Genomic DNA, 27,673 nt, shown 5'->3' on the forward strand with positions numbered 1-27,673 from the left:
AGATGATAGAAAGATGCACACAAACTTTGTTGTGCTGTAGATGTTTGAACTGTTGTAAATAAGCAAAGAGCAGGGGGGTTACTGCATGATCAGACAGGACAGAAGGCTTGCAGTGAGACTGGGGAAGACCCCTCAGGTTATGGCAGACTGAGGTGAAAAGGAATTTCTGAGTAAGGTGAATTTTTGAAGATCACACAGTCTCATGTTTATCTCCAAATAACTCAGCCTTAGTCTTTGCTACTCTTCAGCAAGCTGTTGCAGGTGTTTTCCTTGTTGGAAATTAAGCTAAGTTGTTCTATTTCCTTTATGTGAAGAATAGCTACAATTTCAAGTATTTATTTCCCCAAATATGCTGTACTTTTTGAGTACTAGTTTGTGATCAGTCTTAGGGACAGCTTCCTTTGCTGCTTTGTGTCATCCAGTCTCAATAGTGTGTTTGTGCAGGACTAGGGATACCCATTAGCCAGAGCAGGGACAACACTGAAATGGACACAAAGACCATCTTCACCTTTCTGCAGTGGACAGCATTGCCCTCACCTTGCTCTTCACAATTTAAAATAAACTTTTCTTAAAAACTGAAGGCAAAAGTATTCCATATACCTCTAAACTTCTGATTTCTGCTCCTACTCTTCAGACTCATCTTGCTCTACAGTTACTGCCCTTTGTCACTCCTTTGGTATGGCAGGAACTCAGAGCCTCACTGACACAGTCCCCTCTGGATTTTTATTGGTAAACAGGTGACATAGGTGCTTTGTGGAGAGGCCCTCCCTGACATGGCATAGTGCTGGCTAGCTGATGTGATGACAACTCAACTGCTACATAGGTCCCTGGCAGCTGGGCTGCCCACTGACATTTATCTACAGTCTTGTGCTGCTCCCCCTGTTGTGTCACCACAACTGGTTGCATAGCTGGCTGAAAAACAGTTTTAGACTGGATCCTATTCCTACCCTAGTTCTTTGACAGGCCTTTCCAGCAGTGGTGTCTCAGCAGCACAGAGATGTAAGAGGACAACCCAAGTGAGGAAGGGCTGTTCAGTCAACAGTGCTGCTGAAGATATAGGTTGGCCTGGCCCTTAAACAGTGGTAGTGGAAAGGAGAGCGCTGTCAGTACACAGAACAATATGAGAGATGAAAAGTTTTGGGCAGAAGCAAAATGACACTAGGAGTTTGAGCTATGCATGCAGCGTATCCATACACGTGGTAAGAAACAGGGTATTTCAAAGTATGGAACATGGAAGACCTACACTGTCAACTGATTTTGTGGCTCCCTGAAAATCCAGGTATAGGATTCAGTTAGCCCACATCTACTATTTCCCCAAAATGGTTGAGTACTTCAGTGCCGGGCTTGAGAAAGAGCTACATGCATGTGGATGTTTGTATCAACTGTGTTTATTAATTTCCAAACTGTGACAAGGTTCAGTGAAGGAAGATGTGTCACACTAAAATGCATGCATACGTTTTTATGAGATTATGGAACAGAGAGTAGTGTTAAATCTGATTCAGTCAAGAAGTTACTAATAGGTCAGTCAAGCGCAGCAAGTAGTGTCTAGTCCCTTAAAATAACATTTATTTTCCTTCCTCAGTTTTCATCTTCTTCTTCTTGTCTGCTTGAGTAAGACAGACTAAAGCTGATGAGCACACAAAGGGAGGGTGGCATATTGATACTGCTGGAGAACTTCAAAAAAGAAATAGGCTGAAAAAACTGTTAAGGTTAGCATGCTTCAGCAGGAAGAGGACTGGAAATGAGTCCAAAGTGCACATGGTCAACCTTTCAGATGTGATCTAAGAAGTAGAGGCTTGTACAGGCTTTTCTTTAATTTCTTCACCTTTGTCTTTTATAAGCATTTGAAACAAGGTTGTTTATTTTGTAGACTGGAAATAAATACTTCTCCATGCATTTCACCTTAACCTGCTCTGACCTGAAGGTGATTTTTAAGGTAACTGATTAACACAAGACATTTCTCACCCACAGATGTGGTGAGTCTTAAAGGCAAAGTTCTGAGATGCCTGAAGAAACACTCAGCTCCAGGCTGAGGAACCTTGTTAGCAGCTGTGGTAGGTTGGCACAGAACCATGTGAGCCTGTTGAAGGTTTGGAATTGGAAACATCAAGGCTGGGAGATATGTCATCCAGGGTGGGCTTGTAGTTAAGGCTCCACAACATTCAGCACGTCAGCAGAGAGCGCATCTAAGTCCCTGAGACTCGAGTCACTTCTCTGAGAAATGTGAAACTCTGTGTTGTACCACCACACCATAGGTACCCATCCCAGTGGTCTAGCAGTGGTGTGCCAGTGCAGAGCAATGCCAGGAGACCTCTTCTCTCTAGTTAATGTGGGTGAAAGTGAAGGTAATGCTGTATAACCGAGCAGAGCTAGCAGCTGACATGAGTCAGAGAAGTCAATTTTAGGCTCCTAGGACAGGCAGGAGTGTTTAGTTCTGCTTTACCTCATGCCTTCCCTCATGCCTTCCCTCATGCCTTCCCTCATGCCTTCCCTCATGCCTTCCCTTTCTGTCTTAATGTCTTCAACATCTGATAAAGCATGAAGAGAATTAGATTACTTCTCACTCTTGTACACTGAGATATTTTAAGAGAAAGCTTTTCTTGCTGGCACGTAATTGCAGTTTGCAGTCCCCAGTGTCTTGAAGTTGGGGGCAGATGTATTTGTCATCTACCTATAACATCCCCACTGAGCAAGCAAGAGGATTGAAGACTTGCTGAGAGGACACCGGGAAAAAAAAACAAAAAACAAGAGTACCTGCAAGTACTAGAAGAGAACTTTACAAAGTGGTAAAAACATCATCCCAGGAAGCATTTTTTTCAAGGAGTCAGGAGTCTTTGCCACTGTAGTGGATGGAAGAGTTGTTCTGTAGCTGAAGTTCCAGAAAGGTGCCTCAGAATTTGATCTAACAATAGAAAATACTCCCAGATGATGGCCGTGGCAGAAACCTGATTTCCAGCTGCCCTGCTCTATCTATAAATTAGACCATTAGCCTGCTACTTACAATTTCCTCCCCCCATTTGTAAGTGGCACAGAACAACAGGATCTAATGTAATATGATATGGAAAGTTTTGAAGTAGATTTAAATTTAAAATAGAAAATGAAATGATGGTCCTGTGTGCAAGGGCTGATGTAATAGAAAAAATGTATTCCTCTTGCCTAATGAATTTACTGGGAAATATATTGCCAATAATGCTCAGCTCTCTCTGCTAAAAGTCATCAAATAACAGCCATGGTTATTTAAAGAGCTGCTAGTGCAGGGCAAATGGGAAGAGAGGAGTGGAAATGTAAAGGAATCTCTGAGGCCAGCAGATGCATTAAAAAGTGGAAATAAAGAGAAATGGCCATGTTACTGACAGAGATAGACTGGCTGCTAGAGAAATCATGTTTCAAATAGCATCTTTACACAGGTTACTCTCCAGAGGTTTCTGGAAGGTACTTGGTGCCCTAAGTTAGTGTTTCACTGACACAGAAAAGGCAGAAAGATATTTGAGACTCTAGTGTTCTGTTGTCAGGATCCTGCACCTGAAAACCTTGGAAAAATGGGGTTGGGTTTTGCTTTGTTTCTTTTCAAACAGTGTTTCTGAGTCATGTGCATGTCTGTCGATACAGTCTCTACACGACTTTTTTCCCTGAAATTCTGCAGTCCCTCAACAACACTGAATGAGGTTTTCGTGGAAAGTAATCTGCATATTATCTTGGAAAGGATATTTATTTCCAGTAACTGGCATTCTACAACAGAACGAATTGAGCTCATATGAAGTATATGATTGGAGTTAAAAAAGGAGTCCACACTCTGTTGTCCCTCTGTTGCGCTAGCTCTCCATTAGAACTGTGTAATTAATCCCACGAGAGTTCTTGCACATTTGGTCCTGAACCCAAACCCCACATTCATTCTTCATGTGTCACTTTACTGGGCCTTTTGGTGTAAGCACTAAGTTTGATGGGTTAGGCAGGTTTGATTATTCTTGGCCAAGGCATTAAGCACAATATAAAAGCCCGGCCATGAAAACCAACCACAAGGACAAGTGTGGGCATGGTTGAACTAGTTTTACTTGCTGAGTGGCATTTCCAGGGAAAAAAAGAGGAACATTATGGTTAAAAGAACCCATTATGAAGCTGCAGTAGCCTGAAAATGAAGCAACCTTTAATGTAATAAGTAGGCACTGTGGCATACGGTAAAATAAAGAAGCCTCTTTCCTTTAACTTAACAGATAAATCAGCATCCTTGGATTACTGTATGGATGCAGCTTTTGCATACAGGCAGCAAAGGGTTTTGACTCAAGTTTCTGAGGGTTTCAAGATCCTTATTTTTATGAAGAAAGCTGTGACCCTTTAATGACTGTGTTACTTCTCTAGAAATGGTCTGAACTTTTTATAAAATTCTTCTCCTGCATGATTTTTTTTTTTAAAGCTTATTCACCTCAATCCATTTCAGTCCTTGGAACCCAAATGTGTTTGACAACTGTTTGCCATTGTAGGAGGTAGGCCTTTAAATTAATGGGTTTGGAATACTTCTGTGTAATACTTGGGAAAGAAAAAGTTGGTTTTATTACAGTATGCTGATATGCAGAAAGATCGGTTCAGCTGCTTCAGTTTTGTAGCAGGTCTCAGGTTGAATATTTCTTCTCAAAACCAGTTCCTGAGATTGTTTTTCAAAGACTCAATTTTCAAACATCTCATAACTGTGTGAGACATTTATTTATTTCTCCTTTATTCATTCCAGGGCTGAGTGTCAGCCTCGTCTGGATGAAAAACACTTGCATTTGACCATGGCTGGGAGTCTGGTTTCTAACTCAAGAGTAGCTTGGCAGTGTTACCAGTTTAGCTATTATCTCCTGGTTTTGCATCTATCTGTGAAGAACTGCTTTCCAGGGGAAGGGTCTGGCAAACCATACACAAACACATGTATAAGAGCATGCAAGACCCTGGAAATACCACATTCACACAGAAGAACACTGTGCAGAAAAATCCATGTCAGGTATTGGAAACTTAATATAGTCATGATGGTATATCACAGCACTTGGGTTAATAAATCACATCTCTGAGCAGGTTTCTGTGGTATAGGAGCAGCATAGCTTGGATCTCCTGTTTCCTGTAATCCTGGAGGTGGATCTCTCTCAAGGGCCTCCAGGCAGCATTTTGTTCAGATGGGTGGCACTGCCCCACATGTCACAACACTGGAGGTAAGGCTGCTTCTCCAGAGGTGTAGGCCAAGTGGGAGCCTACATGCAGATGTGTATGTCATGGTGTTCACTGCGTTCGTATCTTCTAGCTGCTTCTGCTTCTGAGGAGTCATGTTAACAAGGAAGGAAATGCTGACAACAAATTGTTCCCATTAACATAAATGGGAATAGTCTTGAAAAGAAGCTGGTGTGGACTAGTGACTCTCAGATGCTAGCAGTCCCTATATGTTCCTTACTGCAGAGATTAATTATACTGGGATAGTACAGACCAGGATGCAGTAGAAGAAGCATGTGTATATATATTAAATTGCTAATGACAACCCTGCCTACACTTCATGTTGAAACAGTTTCAAGATGTGTCAAAAAGAGGAGGTATACAATAACTGACAGTGAAGAAAGCAAAGTGAAATTTAAGCAGCTGTTATTAGAGCTTGCATCTAAAAAGCCAAATGAGATTATTGTGAGACTAGCTAATGAGTTAAGACTCATGAATTTGAACTAATATCTGGCTTGATTGGATCCTCGCAGTGCCCTCTCAATCTGCATGTGAAAGAAGATAGTTTACATTTCAGTATGTCAGTGCAAAGAGATGAGACACTGACGAGACCTGTCAGTTTAAAAAAGAAGGAAAGAAGCTGGACCCAAATCCAAACATCTCCTCAGTACCCAATAAGGTACAGTTGTTGTAAGATTTCCATGAGATTCACAGTCCCTCAAGTATTGTGTTTTCATGTTCTAGTTCTCTGGATCTTGGAGAGCTGGGTTTTTTCACCTGAATTCAGCTGAGATATTATTTTTGGTAATTACTTGCTCAATTGTTCTAGCTAAGGAAACATTAATCCAGAAGTTTCTAGATCATCTATTTCTATGGACTGATCTTTCCTTAAAGCTTTGCAACAGCAATTAAAATATTTTTCAGCTTTTTACTCTTTCAGTTTCAGCATGGGTAATACACCATCTCCATCAACCCGGTGATTCAACATCCTTGCTCTGCCTTGAAGGACTGAAAAATCCCCAAGTCACACAACCTAAGGAGAAATGCCAGGTGATAGAAAATGAGAAGTGATTGAAGTATCCTATATATGCATATTACAGTCTCTGTGGGGAAGCATTTGCCGTCCTTTGGAGGCAGTTTGATCACCTCCATATGGACTGTTGAAAATGTCACAGCCTGCAATTTAGCTCACTAAGAAATACAAGATGTTTTCTTCCTTCTCTCCTGTAGATCCTTCTATCACCTGCCATCTTCCTCAGACACTTCTAGAAACTGCAAAATTAGGAATGACAAAACACGCAAAAATGAATCATAGGTAGAACTGACAGCTCAGAAATACCAAAATGTGCTGTAGGTGGGACTTGATTTAAAATGGAACTTGAAAAAGAGCAGGAATTATTTGAAAAAAAAAAAAAAAAGTGATATGCAGAAAGTGGAAAACTGGAGGCTCTGAAAATCCTGGTGAGAAAAGAAATGGTAAAAAATCAACACAGCCAAGCAAAACCAGCAGAAACCTGTGTGATTAAGCTGCCAGATGTGTTAGAATTTACTGATCCAATTTACTCCTGAGCATTGGCTTCTCTTTAAGTCAAACCTGTCCAGGTCTCTGGTTATTTCTACCTCTTTAAATCCAGGATCAATTACTTTGATTCACATCTGCTTCCCTTTTATAGGTTTATGTGCCTTTGATGACTTAGCATTCACAATAAAAGACAGAATGATGTTTTGTTTCTATTGTTGCAATAGCTAAAGCTGATTCAGCTACTTTAGATATAATTTTATAGGGTTAACTTCTCATTCTTTATGACTAAAACTTTTTTTTTCCTTAACCATGCCTGCAATTACTCACAATGAAGTCTGTGAGCCAAAGAGATCTGATAAACTATGAAAACTGAATCTACTCTGGGTATTGAATGTGCTATAGTACAAAGGCCCTACTGCATGTCTAACTGCCTCTTTAAATGTAAACATGGAATTACTTGAAATGCCTATGTATGTCCACAGTGCAGCTGGCATTCAAAATATCCTCCTGGGGCATGCAGTACAACAATAGCATTTGTTTCTCCTTTTTTAGGACACACTCTTGAACATAATTTTCTAAAATGACAACTTTGAATTCTTTCCTATATGTCGAGGGTTTTGATTGTGGGGTGACAATAAAACCCTGGCAGATGTATTGTTAATCTCCTTTCCTCCCCCCGCTTCCCCCTTCAGCCCCTCCCTCTCCCCCCTTCCCACTAAGGACAGGTGATCGGGAGGAAAAGAAGGACAGGCAGGAGAGAGTTGGAAAAAATTAAAAATGTTTTACTAATGCTACTAATAGGAATAGAGAAAATAATACAAAATATACAAAACCAATCTTGAAAGTCCCAGCAACTGCAGAGCCAGCACCCGAAGTCCTGGATTGGACTCTGCAGCCAACCGGAGCTGGATTCAGTTTGTCTCTAGGCCTCAGTTCACAGGGACGACTAGCAAGGTCCTCTCCTAATGTCGGCCATAAACAAAAAGGGAAAAAGGGACGAGATCCTCGTGATGTCCCACTTTTATATGAAGTATTCACCTGAATAGGATGTTATACATGGTCAGTTTCTTGGTCACCTGTTTCTCGTTGCCCCTCTTGCGAGATGTCCATCCATGCTTATCGATAACTTCGCATTCTATTGCTACACTTACCAAAACATGTATCTGGTTCTCCAGGAAAATGCAGCTAATATGAAGGCTTTAGCTGACAGGCAAATTCACTAAAAGAGAAACTTGTTTTTTAACAAAACCAGGACACTATAATAAAGCATGGCTTCATTTGTATCTTATAGATGCTCAGGCTTTAGCATTTGCATAGCTGTGACCTTTTGTTCTAGACCAAAATCAACATTTTTTTACTTTTTTTCATAAAGAAGGTGCTTCATAAGAGAGACAGCTCCTGCCTCAAAGATCTTGTGGTTTGCCTGTAGGCCCAGAGATTGCTGAAGGATGTTGTTAACAGGTAAGGAGGATGCACAAAGTTGTAGTGACATGGCTGTGGGTTCTGGAGGACACAGCAGCCTTGAACATCTGTATCTCTGGAGAGAAACTACAATGGAAAACACAAAATTACTTGGAGACATACCCATTCATGATCCCAGGACAGCAGTAACCTGTGGCACCCTGTGCCTCTCACTTTTAATTCTGCTTTGACAGACAGTACATCCAAAATATCTGGTACATTTGAGATCTCTGGGAGCTCTGGCACTTGAACAAATGTTCTGCTTTTCATCCTGGTGTCATTCAGCCAAAGTATTGCAGAAAAATGGGGGAGGAGGTTTTTAATTCTAGTGAAACTGATATAAATATTTTCCTTGATTTCAAAGAGCTTCATCTCAGGGCAACAGGGCTGAAGTAATTTCTTCAGTTCTGGAGAGGTCAGAGCTGGGGAAGCAGAACTGGGTGAATATTCTGCAGGATTAGCCCATCTGTGTGACTTTATAAGTCAATTTTCTCCTCTTTTTTGATCTTAGAGAGTGGTCAGTTACCTAGAGAAGAGAAAGCCTTGTGCTGGTCTGAGGCAAGAGTTTACCAAATGCATCTGTACTCTTATATGCACTTCTGGTTCTGATAAACATCAGGGCAGGCTTAAAGAAACACTGTAAGGGGGGGCCAAAGCTTCCAGGGAAAACACAGATCTTTTCCAGCTCTATTGGAGCTACCTCAAGCCAAAATCCAATGTAATTTTACACTTTGGACTGGTCTGAACATCTATTCTCTTTGACTGCAGACCAGTACATTAGTGTTGGCACCACCATTCTCCTTTTATAAGAAAGAGGAGGGGAGTTGTTTGCAGAGGGGTTTTAAAGCCTGATGGTTTCTTGCAAGCATGCAGCAAGAAGTAGCTACTACAAAAATGATCATGTAGCATTTTCTTTTAAAATGTGTTTTTCAGCTTGCAAGGGAAGAGGAATAGACTCAGGCAAAAGATGAAAACACTACGTGCTTTTTATTGCATCTCTTCATATGCATCATTATGGTTTTTATTCCAGGAGATGTTAAAAAGGAAGGTTGTGAAAACTATTTCAAAGAAATCAAAGAGAACCCAAAATCCTCATAAACAGCTATGCTGTATACATACAACCTTATGTATGGCCTAACTCATGACCTTGCAGTCTAGCGCTCTCCTGTGCTGGGTACACAGAATCTGTAAAAGCAAATGACTCAGCACCAGCACAAGAAATGGACACTTAGCCCATGCCTTCTACCAAAAGGCCATGCCTCACACAATAGCACCCATATGGCTCAGGGCAGGATGAGATCCCTTCAGGGGATTAAACACTGTCCCATCCATTGCCCCTTTGGCAGCCTCAGACGTAATAAGAGGCAAGAAAGGGGAGGAAAGGCTCCCATTGGAGGTGACAGATCTCAAATGAAGCCATGGAGATAAGCTAGGGGATGGATAGAAACATGAATATTTGGACAGGATGTTAGAATATCTATGTGAGTTGTTAAGAAATGCATAGGGGGAGAAATGTTTTGTGAACCATTTCTTCAATGTGAACTGCTCCTGTTGTACAGGCAGAAGTGTTCCTCTCTCACGTGCCACCCTAGGCAACTGCCCAGAAACCTTGGAAGCACTAAATCTACATGTGCAATAAGACCACAGGAAGGAAAGGAAAAGAGAACTGAACATAGATCATTGAAAATACAGAGACTATCAATAATATAAGATGAAGAAGCTAAATGACCACCCAAAAGCTATTCCTAGACATATTCTTCAGCTCAGTTTTCCCCTGTCTCTGTGCTGCTTCTCATTCCGTCATTCTGCCATTTAGCTTGGGCTGGTGACCCAGCTCCTCATCCTAGCCTAGTTGTAGTGGCTTAGCGCTGCCTGCCTTACACCAAAAGGGCTCTGCTTCACCAGCCCCTTCCTGTTGGCAATGTCAGTCTTTGCAGGTCCTGGGGAAACTCTCTGTAGGGTCTATGTATCATCTGTGTAGTTCTTTCTTTAGACCCTGCACAGGCACCAGTAACAGTCCATCTTGGAGAGATTTCAAATTTATTACATCTATAAAGTAAACCCATTGGACAAAAAGAAGATACCGTGCTGTCATCTTGCCTTTATCCTTCTTTCCCTCTGTCATTATTCACAAGACTATCCAACCCAAAACTTGAGAGAAAAGTCATCTTGTGTATGTGTTTGGCCTGAAACAGGCTTTGTTATTTTTCACTGTGTAATTCCTCTTTGGTCACCTCACTTTCACTTGTGACAATGTGTGAAATGGTAAGTTCAAGTACTGATATGGTGACAGGGATGCCACAGGCTTTGTGTGTAGGAGGGTGTAGAAAGATTAGCATTACTGACTGACTAGATACTGCACACACAGTTGTGTACATGTAAGTATGGATATTCTTCCAAAGAAAACCCTTGAGATCTTTTCTCCCTCTCTCTAAAATATCATAACTTGAATGATACTTGAATGTCCCAGATTCACAAAACAAGTCCAAGAACATGTCTACACAGTAAAGTTGCTTCAAGGCATGGTTGTGGTATGCAATTGCAGTGAAACTCTATTGACTTCAGGGCCTTATCAGTTCACATGATAACCTATTTCAGTAGCAATCCGTTTTTTGTCTCACATTCTATTTAGGTCTCATCGTGCATTAACACCATCTGAGGACTTAGAAAAGCAAATGTAAAAGGCAAACTGCAGTAGCAGTAAGGATAAACTCAGAGATCAGTGAGAAGTATTGTTTCCTTGGGCATTTTATGCATTCATACTCCTAACTTCACCTTCAAAAGCTACAGCCAACTCTTAACATAATGCAACATTTCCATGTATAAGGATTCCTTTGGCAGACTTCAAGATTGTGTAATCTTGTAGATAGAAAGTACTGTATTTAGAAGTCAGATTTCTTGCAGCACATAACAGAGGCAAACTCACCAGAAATGCTAAACAGAAAATTATTTCAATGCAAAGCAAGATAATAGTTGAAGAAAACATTAATGACTAGAAAATGAAGGGAAAGAGTAGATAAAATACCTCCAGTTTTATGTTAGCTGGGCTGAAAATTGTAGTGGTGCAGTTGTTTCTCATACAAGGCTACTACTATAAAGTTGGCAACTTCCATGGAAGGGGAAAGGCAGAAAGCTCAAAATAAGAACAATTTTAGAAACTGAATTTTAATATACTCCTGCATGTCTGTCAGATATCTTGGAAATGCATTGTATTTTCCAGGGATCCCAGTCTCATCACCACTGAATTTGCCATAATGTTATTGGAATATTTTCCTAAGAAAAACATTGCAGTTGTCCATAGGGTGAAAGGATCAAAGTTCGGTAGCTGAGAGATCTGTGCTCAGAACCTTCAGCACACCTCTACTGATATGCTAGAGACACTGACATACAAGGTGGAGAAGACTGTAGAATGGGAGAAGGATTTCTTCAGCGAAATTTGAATTGTCATTCAAGTAATGGAAGTCCTGTATGTTTCATCAGATTAATTTTACTTGACCTATCATTCTAATGCAAATACATATGTGCACACACACCCCACTGTCCTTAAGTTACTCTTAAAAAAATTAAAGATCTTCCTTATTTTGAATTTGGAAGACTGTAAATACTTTGAAGAAATGAGACACAATAAACAAGGACTTCACCTGAAAATCCCATTTGGAAGAATAAGTGCCTGTAAGTACTTCTCAGTTTTCTTAGAGACTGATTTCAACACAGAGATTGTTTCTGGCCTGTGTTAATTTGGTGAGAGCCATATCTCCAACTCATGGTAATGGCATCTCAGTTTCAGTGATTCCTGGGAGATATCTTCCAAATAGCATCTGACAGAACAGAAGCTATTAAACATGAGTAAGAGTATTGGAGTCTGGGTCTGTATCACAGTAAGAATCTTGATTGAAAGCCCTTGAAAATGGATTAGGCTTTCACAGTCCTCTTTGTTTTCACTGATTGTTTTCTGCTAGGTACTGTGCTGCATCTCTCTGTTGTTCTCCATGTTTCTACTGCTGCCCTAGCCTGTAGATTTAGCATTCTTAGTTCTTCCTTCCATGTTCTCACTCCTGTTCCTTCCCAAGGTAATGATGAGATGCTGAAGAGACTCTTTATCTAGTGTCAAGACATTCAGGGAGATCTGAATCACTCTAGAATATCTCAAAAAAATTCCTCTCTACCTGAGCTATTTATTATAATTCTGTATTTGAAATTCCCAGATCTCTACTTTGACTACAAGAAATGAATTTTATTAAGGCAGAAGCAAATAAGACACCTATAGCCTGACACATTCAGAGAAATACAAACAATTTCCACAAGAAAGCCAGATCCTCCAGCACTGATGGCTCATGTTCAAAAAGTTTAAAATCTTTTTCAATGGTACTTAGATAAAAGGATGGCTATTGATATGATGGATGGCTTTTTCCCTGGAGAGCCGAAATGAACAACAAGTCCCCATTTGGGACAGCGTATTTCGAAGAAGACTTATTCACTGAAAGCTTAGAACCCATCTGCTTATTCCATGGGCCAGAAGTGGATATAAATGTATTAAGACAAGTTGAATGACTGTGCTGGGTCAGAACAACTATCCATCTAAACCAAGTACGCTGCTACCGAAAGTATCTGTGAACAAACATCTAAGGCATGATAAGAAATGTCAAGCACATGTGATTCGTCCTCCTAAATCTCTCTCAGGCCTCAACTCTTTCTGGTTCAGGGACTTCCTGGCTTGGATGTGGTTTTTCACTGTATGTAGCAATTGTCATTGTATTTATCTTCCATTCACTTATATTATATCACTTTGAACCCATGTCAATTTTTAGCACCCTGAAGTAATTTAGCAATAAGTTACACAGTCTCATGTGTGAATAATCAGAATATTTCGTGTGTATTCAACCTGGATCATGTTATCCTTATTTGATGCTCTCCAGTTCTTGTACTAAAAGACACTGAACAATCAATCCCTATCCATCCATGGCACACTTATTTTGTAAATATATACTACATCACACCCAGTTATCCTTTTTCCAACCTGCAGTGGTTAGCCTGTTAATTTATCTCTAATACGACAAGCCTTTCATGCCCTTGATGGTCCTTCTTGGCTTTTTCTGAACATTTTCAAAGTCTGAAGTATCTTCTGAGCTAAGGGGACCAGAAGTGCACGTTGAATTCAAATGGCGGGCAAAGCCTTGCTTTATACAGTCACAGAATAATGTTCCATTTTGTTCTATATTCATTTTCTAGTAAGACCAAACATTTGAGTTGCTCTGTTGGCTGCTACAGGGTATTGAACTGTTGTTTCAATGGAGCTACCTAGAAGAGATCCAGGATGGCCTGAGTGGTGAAGATCAGTTTAAAGTCCATCATTTTGTGTGTGAAGTTGGATTATTATTTTTTTTTTTCCATGCCCATCACTTTGTATTTAGCTGTACCAAACATCATCTGTCATTTTATTACACATTTTATTCTCTTTCTCAGTTTTGGTCTAAGACTTCAGACAGTCAGCCTGCACGCTTGCTAGACTGATAAATGTGTTGTCACCAACAAACTTTTTCCATCCGCTGCTCCAGCATTTCCAGGTTTTCTTATGAATATGTTGAACAGCAGAAGTCCCAGCACAGAACCCTGAAAAACACCTGTTGATTCCTTCCTCCATTGAAAGAACTGATCATTTGTCCTGTTTCCTGTCATACAATCATGCAAGACCTTAGAGAAGAACTGCTTTTGGTAACCTTGCCCCACAAATTTCTTGAGACCTTCACAAGAAAAGCAGGATTATGGTCTTTTACATAAAGCTTCACTGACTCTACTGGCATGGATTGTTTATCGTACAAAGCTTATGCAGTTGCCTGCTGACTCTTTATACTTTCTATTAGTTGTTCCAATATGGGCATCAGTCTGAAGTTCCTGTAATTCTCCACTGGGACCTCTCCATCACATGTGTTATCCTCCACTCCTAAGTACTCAGACTGTTTTAAATGAAAGATTACACAAGTGTCTCAGCAATTCAGTTATTTCATCCTTGAATTGCTTCAAAACTCTTGAGTGATTACCATCTGGTCCTGGCAATGTGTTACTGTTCTTTATGTCATTTGTTCCCAAACTCCTTCTGTAATCACTGCAGCATCGTTTATGACCTGAACTAACCCAAGAGTCTCTCTTTACTCCTGAGTAGATCAAGGCATAGAGCCTTGAGTTGAGTGACTAATGCTTGTCTGAAAGCACAGATCTTGCTGGTGGCATCTGGTTTGAGTGGGGCTATGGTTTGGTCATATTGCCTCTGCTAGCCAGTAACCGAATGTGTAAAAGTTCTGTATAAAGGAAAGTAATGGTGTAGTGTAGAGAAGGTCTTTTGTCATCATTAGTAATCAGAAATGTCTGTGCTTTGAACAGTGGCTGAATTGTTTGGGAAAGAAACGCTGTGAAGTCAAGAGTACCAGCACCGAGGTAACCCACTCAGTTACCTCCACCAGCATCTGGTGTCTTGCCACAAAACCACATTTATTCTCTTGAAGTAGACACGTTAGTGAGCATTACAGGAGCTGGGTTATGAAGCAAGAGAAACATTCTGTGTGGTGGTGGGTCCCAATGAGCTCAGCTCAGGAAGAATCTTTCCTTGTCACAGCCTAACTACAGCCTCCAGAGTGCTCCCAGCTAAAAGCATAGTGCGCAGGAATAGGGCTGCCCAGAATGGCAGGTTGTTCTACCCAACTCTTCACAAAAGCAATTATAAAGAGTTTTTCTTACACTTGGATGTACTTGGAAACCAACAGTTTTTTAAGGCAGGGATGACATTAGCTTGCCTTATGGTGGTCTCAGTTTAGACTGAGTCCTTGTGTTGAAGCAGGGGGTGTTGTATTTGGCCTGCACTGGAGGTTGAGTTTGTGTACTGGCATCAGTTTAGGTTCATGCCTGTAGGTGCCCCCCATGGGTCCTTTTGCTTCAGACCTGTGGGTGCAGGGAGTCTGTGGAATTGGGGGTGACAGGGTGCAGCGAGGACTGGCTGCTCTTCCCTGGAGGTTGGTGTTTGCCTGAGGGAAAGCCTGCAAAGCAGCTCCGCTTGCCAGCTGGTTTCTTCCTGGGTCAGCAGAGCCAATCCTCATGACTTCCAGGCCTCACAAAGAATTTTCTTCCTCTTTGCTTTCTAATAAATTAGAAGACCTGGACCAGTTCATACTGTTCCTTCAAGATTCTTTTTTCACTGTCTCTACAGTGAAAATATTATAGATCTTTTCCTGTCATCTTTCAGCTGTGTGCTGCTTCTGTCTCTGTAAGTTGCATAGCTGGAAGGCACTAAAAGCATCAAACCAAATCCCTGAAATATACATGCAGATATTTCTTAGGCATTTACATGAGATTAATTCTATAATTTATCAAATTGAGCCTTGAGAGAGCATCTTCTCTCTCCAACCAAGGGCAGAGTACTGTGAGCTGGGACTTTTTGCCAAGCGATAACAGTGGCTACTGGTAGATGACTTCCTTAAGTGAGTTTGCATCATTGAGCTAAAATGTAATACTTAAGATAAGGCTTAATAACATTTTTTTTTTTCTCCTTAATAGCATATTGCACTGGACTGATCTCATTTTATCACTCCATGAGTCCCATCAGCCCACGGCTAGTTTCGTGTCTTATTAAGAGTTAACAGTATGCTGTGCTCTGGACTGTACTGAAGTGTGTTTGCACTGTGGCAACTGCATAGAATTCAAAATAAAAATTTGTTTCAGATGTAGCATTATCTTCTTAAAAAAAAAAAAACTCAAATCCCCATGTATCCTCCTATAAATAGTTAATAGTGGAAAGAGTGGTGAAAAACGGCAAATTGCAGAAAGATTTATGCTAGACTTAGAGGCTGAAGGGCAGACAAGAGGCAGATGAAGAGATCTTGGAGAACTGCAAAAATCGTTATGGGATATGACAGTAAGTTTATCTAAGAGTCAAACCCACCTCCCTGCCTTCAGCCACCTGAGAATTAGATGCACAGCCTAAAATGCTCTGGTACTCTGGTCCATGTGAAAAATGTGTCTTCAACTCCCATCTGAAGATGGAACGAACTGTTTGTTTGGAGGTGTTTATGCTCCAGGTGGATTGTGGAGGAAGACTACATCGCTAGCTTGGGTAGCTAAAGTTACCAGAGATGAAGTCTAGACCTAGTCAAGTCTTGAGCAAGGCTTTTAGAGTTCAGTTTTCAAAGAAGCAGCCATGTGATTCCATATGTGGCAGTATGTGTGGGACCTACCACTGATTTGAAGGTATATTTTTCCTCTAGCAATTAGGATAAGTCTTTGGTTGTCCTCTCTGAAGATTTTGCAAAGCTCTGTTGTTGACTTTGGATCTTACCCAGATTCCAGCTTTGATAACTTGGGATGCCCGGGGGGACATTTGCCAAAATGTCAGCAATTGTGCATGCAGATGCCTGAATTCCACCTGGTGAGTTGGATGCTTTTGTGACTCTGAAAACTGTCTCTTTTGCTTTAATTTCAGAGTCCCACTTTTCTCTGTTATGTAAAACACGACGACACCTGACTTGCAGGTGTGTTGAAAGGATTAATGAATTAAAGCTTGAAAAATACCGTAGACAATGTAGAAATTCTTTAGACAAGTGTTTGGTTATTTTCTAGACAATTTTAACTTTTAAAGATTTGATTATCACATTAATTAAACCAACTAATTAAAGTAATCTTGTAGTGTAATTTCCAATCCCATAATAGATGTACTTTGATTTGGATCTCAAAGCTTTCTTTATTTTGGTCTTTTATTTTTCTTGATCTCTTGCCAAACTATAACACAGCACCAGTTTAGCATACACTCTCGCTTTTCTAAGGAGACTCTGTATTGGGAGTGGACATAATTATCTATACTAACTCCAAACTCTTCCTATTCCCAACTGCTACTCACAGAGGGACCAGCAGTTTTTAAGTCCTCCCTTGCACCTTCACTAGACTAAATTGGGTACTCAGCATGCTCTGAGTTCAGCCCTCTTTTTTTAAACAGTGAAACATCTGATGCCCAAGGGCCAGGTGGGAAGTCTGTAGTGGGCCTGCAGTGAAAAGAGGTGGAAATACAGGTCTCTTGCCCTCTCATTTTCTTATCCTTTCCCTTCCTGCTGCACCAAAAAGTTCTGAGGTCCCTTCCCATTGCGTCTCAGCTAAAACATCTCCTAAGCTTGTGCAGAAGAAAAAGGCTAGATGGGGCCAAACGAGAAGCTGTTTGAAGAAAATGGTGCAGGAAAACTGCAGAATAGGGGAAAAAAAAAAAAAGTGCAGATGCAATAAAAAGGATGAGTTTGTTGTGGGGTTTCTTTGTTTGTTTGTTTGTTTGTTTTTTCTTACAGCCATCTTTTTTTGCCCATTTACTCATATTTCCTTTTAGTCCTCACAACAACAGTTTTCAGATAGTATTTCTTTAACATAGTGATCTTCCCAGCAGTTATTTTGGTACCAAAGGCTGAGATTGTTAGCTGGCAGTATACAAAACTTTGTGGTTGAATTAAGACACAACTATTATTTTTTTTTTCTGCTCAGAATTCAATGGTTTTGAGACTTTTTGGTTCCCGAGCCACCTTTCCAAATAACTAATGTTGAGGTGACTTGATGAATACCCAGATCACATACAGACAGTGCTTATGTCCCAACATAGCTTGACATTTCTCTTCAAGGCTTACTCCGAATGCTGCATTGTAAATTTCTAATTCTGAGTTATAAACCCCTTGAAAACATTCGAGACCATGGACTGAAGAATAGTTTCTGCTATAAACCATATGTTGGCCAGTCTCTTTTGAAGTGTAACTGACTTATCTGTGCTTGTAAAAGATGCTAAAATTAATGTTTCAAGCTGTGATTTAGCTAAGTATATTAGAAGCTGATCTGTAAACATTGAAACCAAATCTCTTTTTACCTTAAGTGTCTTGGTCGTATTTCAACAATATCTATTAAATTCAGCTTTAGTATTGGCTCGTGTTTTGGATTACTATCAAATGCACTTCAAACTGTTAAGAAATGCCACTCTTTACTACAGAACATTGATCTGAATTTCTGAAGTGACTCAGATGGAAAATGGTTTTGAAAAAAAGAGCTATTAAGTAACTAAAAAGGCTCACTCAGCAGATCAGAGAATTATTTTAACTATTCAGGATAGAGAAATATATGCCTACAGTCACATAAAATTGCATAGCTAGTATTACACATACTATTTTGTAAGAAATCTTATTTGTCTTCCAGATTTGCTTATCCTTTTTATTAAGTCAGTTGAATATACAGTTGTTTGTATATTTTAGCAAATGAAGCTTGAATTTCGGCTTGAAAAACAGAAGGGTAACTTTGAAGTTTCAATGTTGTGGTCTATTAGATTCCGTGATGTTTGTCCTTATCATTTTTGTCATGCAAAGCAGTCTTTTACAGTTTTATCTCTACTTTCAATCTCTATATTGCAACACAAGTCTTTCTCAATGGGGTTAAAATTTGGTGATTTCTTCCAGGCTTAGAGCTTGAAGTGTGTAGGGGAGTAGCAATTAGCAAGCATGCAAACAGTCTTTTTTAAGCACGGTCTTTGCCCCCGAGGCCTGCCTGCGCAATTTTTTAGAGATTTCTGGATGCTTTCCATTCCCGAAAGGGTAATGGAAACCGAGAGCTCAATGTAACTGTGATGGCAATGGGGGGCTTCTTGTTCCCAGGCCATTGCCCTAGCAGTATGTGCAACATGGGACGATGTTAACGAGGAAGGTAATGGCTACCTTAGTCCCTCTCCCACATCGCTTCTAAAGGAGGGTGTTTTTCCTCATGGGATCAAATACAAAAAGCAGAGTTTGATTATGTCCTTTGTCTGCATAAAGTGGTCTGCAAAAATGGACTAAACAGTACAGGCTACCCTGCATGAAATAAAAAGCAGAGGAACATAAGCTTCTCCATGGTAATGAAGAAAATTTAAATGATTTTCTGGAAAGTAATGCTCTTTCTATTTGATAAATGAAATACTTTCGTTTTCTTCACTTGCTGCCTTCCATTATGCAGTTATGAATTATAAAAAGATCTTTGTGGCTCTCTGAACATTCCTAGGAACACAACAGTCATTTTCCTCCTTTTGTCTCTTCGGAAGAAAACTCTAGGCACACTATCATTAGATACTTTCATGTAAGTATTAGTGATTGATGCTCCTTACTGTAACAGATAGAAACATCTAGATGTCTCCTAATGCACTTCAAAATATTACTGAAGAGTGACTGTGGAGACACTCTCCAAATTTACATTCAGAAGGTAATGATCTGGTAGTATAAGAAAACTAAATTGGACTGGTGGAAACATATTGTCACTGTGTCTTAAATCCAGATCACCTACTGGGTTTCTATTTCACTTCTGTTGTTTGCAGGGTAATGAAGGATTGGCTTCTAACATTCATTATAGCATGACATTATAGTTATTGCTGAGAAAACACTCTTATGCTAAAACCTTTTATTCAGCTGCATAAAACTTTGCAGCAAAATTACCCTTTGGGCTGAAATTACTTATGCTTGTTCTCCTCCCAGAAGTAATTTGTTCTTTGAAAGTATTACAATGCTCTTTGGTGGTGGTGAGAGAAATACTTAAAAAAAAAAAAAAAAAAAAAAAAAAGAAGAAGAAAAAAAAAGAAAACAAATTACCTTGTTACAAAATCTGATTCTTTGATTGTTAAGAAATGTCTCACAATTACAACTTCAGACTTGCTGGGTTTCATGCCTAAGGAACACAGGTGATGGTTCTGTGTTTGTAAAAGTTCCATTGGTTAGAAATATCAGCACGATCTTGCCAATTCCAACCTTATCAAGACAACCACCTGTCATTGTGCAAAAACGTGTTCAGGGTATCTTCAAGTGTTTGTGTTTCTGTAGGCAATAGGCTACTCCATGTTTGCAGAGGACTGTGTGGCTGACGTATTTGTGACATTTTGGAGTTCTATTGGAAAAATTGGCCCTTGGTATTTATTCTCTTGCTTCCCTTCCAATAGGTTATAATGAGAAGAAACCCAAATTCAGCACTGAACAGCAACAATTTAAAGCTGGTTGTGAAGGATGTTGCTTTCCCTATGCAACATGAATTGTCTTGCCTGTGTAAATCTTAGAAAAAGAAAGCAACACGACAATGAATTTTTGTGTACACAGTTCAAGTTGTAAGTAAACCAGTGGAATTGGGCAGGCAAACCATTTATGAAAACAAGTGGGATTTTTAGTCATTATTTTCAGACTGCAGAAGTAGCTTACATTCAGCTATTCATCTTATTGGAAGCATGAAGAAATTTATTGGTTGTTCCATCCCTTGGTTTTGCAAAGTTACAGATGTCACTGTAGGAGCTGTGCCCAGGAGTAACAGTAGAAATGATTCCTAGCACCACAAGAAGAGACTACTAATCTAGAAAGGTGAACAGGTGAGAGGAGCACTTGGGAATGTCATTGGGTTGCCTTTCTGACTGAGACATTTTATTTCAAATCATACAGTACGCCTCTTGTTTATGGAGATAGAGTCTGAGAAACTTTCAAATGAAATCTAGCAGTAAAGCCTGCCAGACTTTCAAGTCTGCACATGTCCCTCCATTCTACTGCAGTTGGTAATAGTGCACCATAATGACAATCCCTCAGAAATCTGGTATTCTGCTCTGGTAACTTTATACCAAATCTTAGTGGTCAAATAATTGTGTGATTTTTCCCTCTATTTGATGCACACAGAGAGTCTAGTCTACAGACTGGGCCATACCTGGAATAAAGGGAAACTGTGTCACCTGCAACCCTATTCTGTCACTTTGAGGTTAAACTAAACCCGTAAACCATATGGAGAGCTGATCTCCTTATTTTCAGCTCATCACTTCCAAATCTGATGTAATATTTGGGAGTTTTAGATGAACTATCAGAGCTCTGTTTGGCTATATAAGTGAGAAGAGAGGAGGTCAGTTCTGGCTCCACAAAATTTCCCTTCAGGTCAAGGATGACACATTTTCAGCTATGATGGTCATACAGTATTTGATCAGAAAGATTTTTTCTTGGACTCATATTGCAGACCCGCTATTTTAGTAACTAGTAACTGGAAAAATTATTTTAAAGCAGTCTCTGTGATTTTATGGGGGAAGAGGAATTACAGGATTCCTTCACAACAAACCAGCCCTCAATAGTGAGAGCTGTCACCCAAGGGACAGGTAATAAAGCTATAGGAAAGAAAACAGAATATAGCTAGAAGAGAGAGAAAGGAGATACGGCTAAACCCGAAGTAACAAATCTGTGAATTTCCCTTCAGCCAGCCTCCCCCAGAGGAGAGTGAGGCTCATGTCTGATCTTTTTGGTCTTCATTTCATTATGCACCAGATGTTTTGGCATGGCCTGCACCTCAACAGGGCCCTGAAAGGCACAATGGCAAATACGGGGGCAGTCACACATATATATTAAGGTATTTCATTGCATTGCTGATCCCTAGTGCTCTAAGAGATCTGGTTTTATATCTCCTGAATACTTTCAGGTTTATGATTTTACAACAGAATCAGAGCCAAACTTGGGCACCCAGTACCTAGGATTATAGGACTGTTTTTCCTCTAAAGGCTGATCCTTTCATTTTGTGCCCCAGTACTTTGAGGACATGGCTGTAATGCATGAAAGCTTGATTTATCTCAAAACTGGCAGGTTCTCCCAGTCAGCAGAAATAACCTCTGGTATCTCAAAAAGGAGAGCAGAAACATTAGGGTAGGAAATAAAAATCTCCTATATGTCTTTTTGTGATTGAAATTCTTCAGGAAAATAAGCCTTCTTCATTTTAATGACCAATGTTTGAAATGTAGAATTTACCAAAAAAGTACACCTTAGTTTCTTCCATCCTCCGCCCCCAGTGCAAAGTAAGCCCTGGTTATCAGCAGTATAGACAGCTTGAAGTGAAATTTAGCAAAAGCTGAAAAATCCACTTTTAAAGCTATCACTCTGGCCAGAGTTTGCACTTTTTTGCCTTGCTTTAATGAGAGCTTTGCTCAACAATAGGTGATCTTAAAGGAGACCTATGAAAATTTATATTTTAATATTGCCACTTACTATGTTCTGGACTCTTTATGAAACCAGTGTCTCACTCCTTTCTTGCTCTAACATTGTAAAATATACTGTCAGCTTTTTCTTTTTCTAGCTCTGAAATACCTGGTTTTCACTGAAGCCTGCAACACTGACAAGAGCTAACCTGTTTCAGCCAATGCACCAGTGAAGTCAGCAGGAGCAGCCCACCCTGCAAATGTGGTAATGGGCTAGCAAATTATCTGTGACAGACTTTGTAAGAATGCATTCAGCTTATCTTCTCCCCACATGCCCAGATTTGCACATTTCTCTGTGTTATGGGGTAAAGTAAAATACCCTGAAGTGTATTGAGCATCCTCTCAAATGGTCTTTGAACTCAGAGTCATGAATAACAACATAAACAAGGTGAGTCTAGATGATTTTTCTTTCCAGGCCTGACCTCTACTTTGGGGCACTTGGAGAGCCAAAACACAGTTTATGTTAATAAGAGTGGAAAAGGCTGCTGCTCACAATTTGGAGTCTGCTAAGGAGGACTAAATGGTTCAGCCAGCTCTGGGAATACTTGTCCAGTGCAGGGACAGGGTTGTTCTGCACAGTGATGCAAGTGTGTCTGCCAGATTTGCCAGAGAGACTTGGAATAACAAAAAAGTCACTTTCAGGCAGGAGGTTTTTTATTTTGTTCAGACTTCTCTAGTTGAAGTTTGCAGATTTTCTAATAGAATAATTATCCAGCTGATGCAGAGACACAGTGTCCTATAAAAATTGTGAGAAACAGAAAAGGGTCTGCAAAAAAATATGAAGGAAGACCAGGGACCTTGTTGCAAACCCCCTGATGCTGGTGAGTGCAGTGTGAACCTCACAGAGCAGAGCCTCCTGGCCTTACACCTGTCCGAGTTCCAGGCAAAATTTCAGCCAAAACTTGCACCTTTCTATAAAGCAATATCAACCAGCCTCAAGACACCAACCCGTAAAAAACAGGTTTCTTCAGTCTCAGGATTCAGTAAACTACTTCCTTTCTGCAGATATTCAAATACAGAGTAACTCAAGGGAGGTTAAGAGTTTCCTCTTTTCTTTCCCCCTTTGCAGCGGCGACGTCCAGCAAGGTGTATTGTCCCTGTTCTGTCATGGGGATGGGAGAGAGGCTGTGCATGCTGCAGGCTCCCAGACCATTGTGATGACTGCTTATGATATACCCTCTGCAGCTCTGATTCTGGTGTGAGAGGTGTACATGGGTGTAGCTCTCCCTTAGGGCAGAGCCCCACAGCTCCATGGGGGTGATGCCCATAAGTAGTTCATCACACGATCAATCCACTGCCAGTAAGCTAGAAACTCAGAACTACAGGGTGTTACTTTTTTCCTCCATTTCTCCTCCAGGTGAAATTCTGCTTGACAGAATCCAGGCTACATTGAAGGCAGTGCTCTGATATGTGCAATAGGTTATTTTTGCCTTGGCAGTGTAGTCCAGACGTAGCAACAGTATTTGAAGACAAAGGGCATGAAGCAGTAAAATATGCTGCATCTGAGTATTTGACCAAGATACTACTAAAGCTGGCAGTGTTGGCAGGGGTACCTGCCAGTGAGCTCACATAGTAAATGTATGCAGATGCCTTTTTTCATACTGAAATTACCTCATTTTCTTTTCCTTGAAAAAGGGGGAGAAGCTGTTGGCCTTTTCAAACCACTAACATTTGGATTTATGAGCGTGCCACCCATATTTTTGTGTGGGGAGGACTGCCATCACTAGCCTTGCCACTACTAAAATTAACTGACATCTTAGACCTCATAAGCTGCTTATTCCCAAATGTCAAGTCACTAGGGGCACATACAGCAAAGAGAATGTTAATGGGATATTTCTGAGAATAGGCATTAAATATGGAAAACACTGGAGCAAAGAAATGCATGTTTGAAAGTTTTCTAAGTACCTTATGCACCAGGCAGAGCATTCTGTAACAAGAAGCTGGTGAGAATGCACAGTTCTTGCAGGGGGAGTTGTGACAGTCATTTCCTCATCCTGAACACTTTGTATTAACTTCCATTCCCAGCACAAGTAACACTTATTCCATAGCTATTCAACAAAGATGTCCCACTGACCCATCTGTAATGCAACCTTACAGCTGTGGCCATCTCATTCAGATCCCAGAAATAAAAAGGCTTTTTCCTACTGCAGTACCTCGAATTATAATATAATAAGGGAAATATTGCATGATAAGAACTGGTTTGTGTTCCAGAAGTGAAGTCCAGGACTAATCAGCCACTAACTTCATTTACCGAGATCAGAATCAGGTCAGAAAGAAGGGAAATGCAAGCTGTGTTTAAAATTGATGTTTTATATGTTTTTACATTACAGGATTGGTATAGAAACAATTCCGCCAGGACACACATCTGCCTGTGAAAATAAGTCATTTGCCTATGAAGCATCGCTGCTGTCTGCAAGCCATTTTTAAAGGTAGACTGAAAAGGATTGTGGAAATCTGGGACCTGTCTTGCATGTGCCCACAAAGAGACCACTGAAGTTGGTCTCTTTGCATGAGGACTCCTCTCCTGTGCAAAAGGGGTACTAGATTTCAGATCTGGCACCTCTTTTTCTTCTCTAAACTCCCAAACACACCTGGGCAGTTCAACTCTCCCCCTTCCCACAATGCTCACCCTTCCTTAAAAAGAAAAAAAAAAAAAGGGGAGATCTAATACAAAAAGCCCCAAGACCTCACCCTCTTTGATGTCTGTAGAACAGATCACAAGCACATTATCAATTTCTTGTTACCTTGCCTACCCCTCTATCCCCCCAACCCCAGGTATCCTAATCAAAGTTAATACATTCTAACTAATATCTATGTTAACATAGGAATCACTTGGTGTTTCTGAGGAGCACATGTGCTGGGTAACCTTGAATGCGAAAAGTCTGATGGAGTCTGCAGAAATGAACATGGATGTCCTAATGAGGCAGTTGCCTTGGGGAACACAGGCAGGTCTCTGTGATTGGAGGAGCCAGACTTAAATGGCAGCTGTCCGAGTGAAACTCCAGTTATTGGAACCAGTTAGCTGCAAACCTTGGGACATAGAAACAGGTGTTCAACAGCAGATGATCTGAGGTAAGTACTAGATACTGAGTATTGCACACTGGGCCTTTTTTGAGTTTGACTGTCATGACCTAAATATACTGTTAGTACAACCAAGCTTTTTCTCACAGGAATATGAAAAGGTGAATTCTTCTCAACTTCACTGCTTCAGCTTTTGCCTTCTTTAGTCTAAAAGTCCCTTATTGGGAGCAGTGGATGAGAAAGGGTACTCTCTTAATGAACAGACTGCCAAGTCCTTAGCAAAACTGACCTCTTTGAAGCCACATGTTTTAGCTGACATGGACTGCAATTCCACTAATTCATCCACAAACCCACTAATGAGCTGTATTACAGCTCTCATAGTGTCTCTGTCTAAACAATGAATGCTCCTGCATTGCTGGAAGGTACCACTGCTGGCAGGAGCTGTAGACATTACTCCAGAAATAAGTAAACCATTAAAGACCTCCAGCTCTCTCATAAAGTCCTTCTCTTGCTGCATTCACCAGGATTCTTGGCAGATTTTGGCCCTTTTTCCTCCTCCAGTTAAGGAGAGGCCTCTGAAATGTTTGGTCTGTTGCTTCAGTTAAATAGCATGGGGTGAGAAGCAGAAGTGCAAAAATAAATTAAGAAATTGTCATCGGTGAACCAACAAGTTCATGAGCTTGTGTGACCCATGGTCCTAGGAGCCTGGGTTGTGGAACAGCTTTGTGGCTGTGTTCATAGAAGCAGCCCAACATTTGCTGTTTTCAAGAGGCAGTGATTATAGCAAGGCAGACAGTGTCTCTCTGGGGAGTCCTCTCCTCCAGAATAACAGTGCAATGGCACCAGTTAGGTGCCACAGATGTCATTTATTGCCAGTTGTTCCTAAAGTTATTTGTCATGTTATCTATGCCACCCAAAGGGAACAGCTTTTTTTTTCTGTCTCATTCTTACATAGCTTTCCTTATTATGCTCATTTAGCTTTCCACAGTCACTATTTTATTTCAATTTTCTATTCTGCCTCTTCTTTCTGGTACATATTTGCTGCCTAGGTATCTTAACTAAGGGCCAACCTCCTCATTACTGATCTCAGCACTGTGTATGACATTATGACAATTTTATGCATACACATTTTCACATGGTTTGCTTCCCTTTCTTGTCAGCAATTATGAGCTGTCATTAAAGGCATGAGAAATGGTTACCATGCTGTCACAATTTTACACTGACAGGTAATCTAAAGGGAATAAGGGGGAGAGGAGAACATAAAGACTCAGAAAACCAGTGTGAAAGAGGAAAACTGGGAAAAGGATGAATTAGTGGAAGAATATAACAAATAGTAAAGTGTAGTTCCTAGGCTCATAATTTCAGTTTATTCTCTGGTACAGGAAGCCTTTGACAGTTTTCTATTCACAGTTTAAGCAGATGTATTTGCAAAAGGGGAGGGAAGTACCCTAAAAGGGCTGGCAGAGTTGTGTCTAGGTAATCAGCTAGATCATAACATAAGCAAAGTGAGCTATGGCCATGTCATATGGATGGGCGTGGATGTATATTTGTAGTACCTCAGCCCTGCATAGTGACTTTTTATATAGTAACTGTAACAATCTGTCCCCATGTCACACAACGATACAGCTCTGTTACTGTATTGTAATATGTACTGGACATCACTGTTATACATCCAATATTTCTAATTCCTGTTTGCTTGCATAGAAAACTAAAAAGCCATAAATACAGTGGTGTAATAATTCCTATCACAGCCTACATCAGGATTATAAAGTTCTTGCCCATTCAGTTCACGTCAATTCTCTGTTCAACTGAAGAGAGAATGAAGTTTGTGAAGAAAGGATTCTTTCCATATTGAGATAGGTGGAGAGCATCAGTGTGTGGTAGAGACCTACTTCTCTCCATGGCCTTACAAAGTCCACACAGTTGAATGGTTTGGTCTATACCTAATTTTTAGGCAGCTAAGTTACTTTAGGTAAGATGAATGCTACCCACTAAAGACATGAAATAGAGCATGAAGCCCTGAGCCATGAAGCTCTGAGCAAGCACCAGGAAGGAGGACTTGCCAGACCTGGTGGCAGGCTCAGGACGCAGCTGGTGCGTCCAAGCCCTTGCATTGCCAGTCAGTCCTGCTTGCTGGCATAGCAGAGAGAGTTTGTTCACGTGTGACAGAAGATCTGCTGAAGACCTTGTCCAGCAAAGAATGAATGAGACTGCAGTAGTATCTGCCAGCAATGGATTTATGGCAACAGCTCTAATTGTTTTTATTGAGAAAAATCTTCCTGGTAAATGAACCTCTAAATTGCTTGCTTGATTCTGGTTGTTATCAGAATTGATTTGTTTGCCATAGCAAGCAAATTCTGCATCAACAGGGGCAAAGGGAGTCCACTTAAGAAAGCTAAGGATATTATAGTGAAAAGCAACAAGGATGTAATCTCTGTCAGGTAGCTATGCCTCCTGAAGCCTCTTTTTCTGCAAATGAGTTG

The sequence above is a fragment of the Streptopelia decaocto genome (genome assembly GCF_964273445.1).
Source record: "Streptopelia decaocto genome assembly, chromosome: 2".
Classification (NCBI taxonomy): Eukaryota; Metazoa; Chordata; class Aves; order Columbiformes; family Columbidae; genus Streptopelia; species Streptopelia decaocto.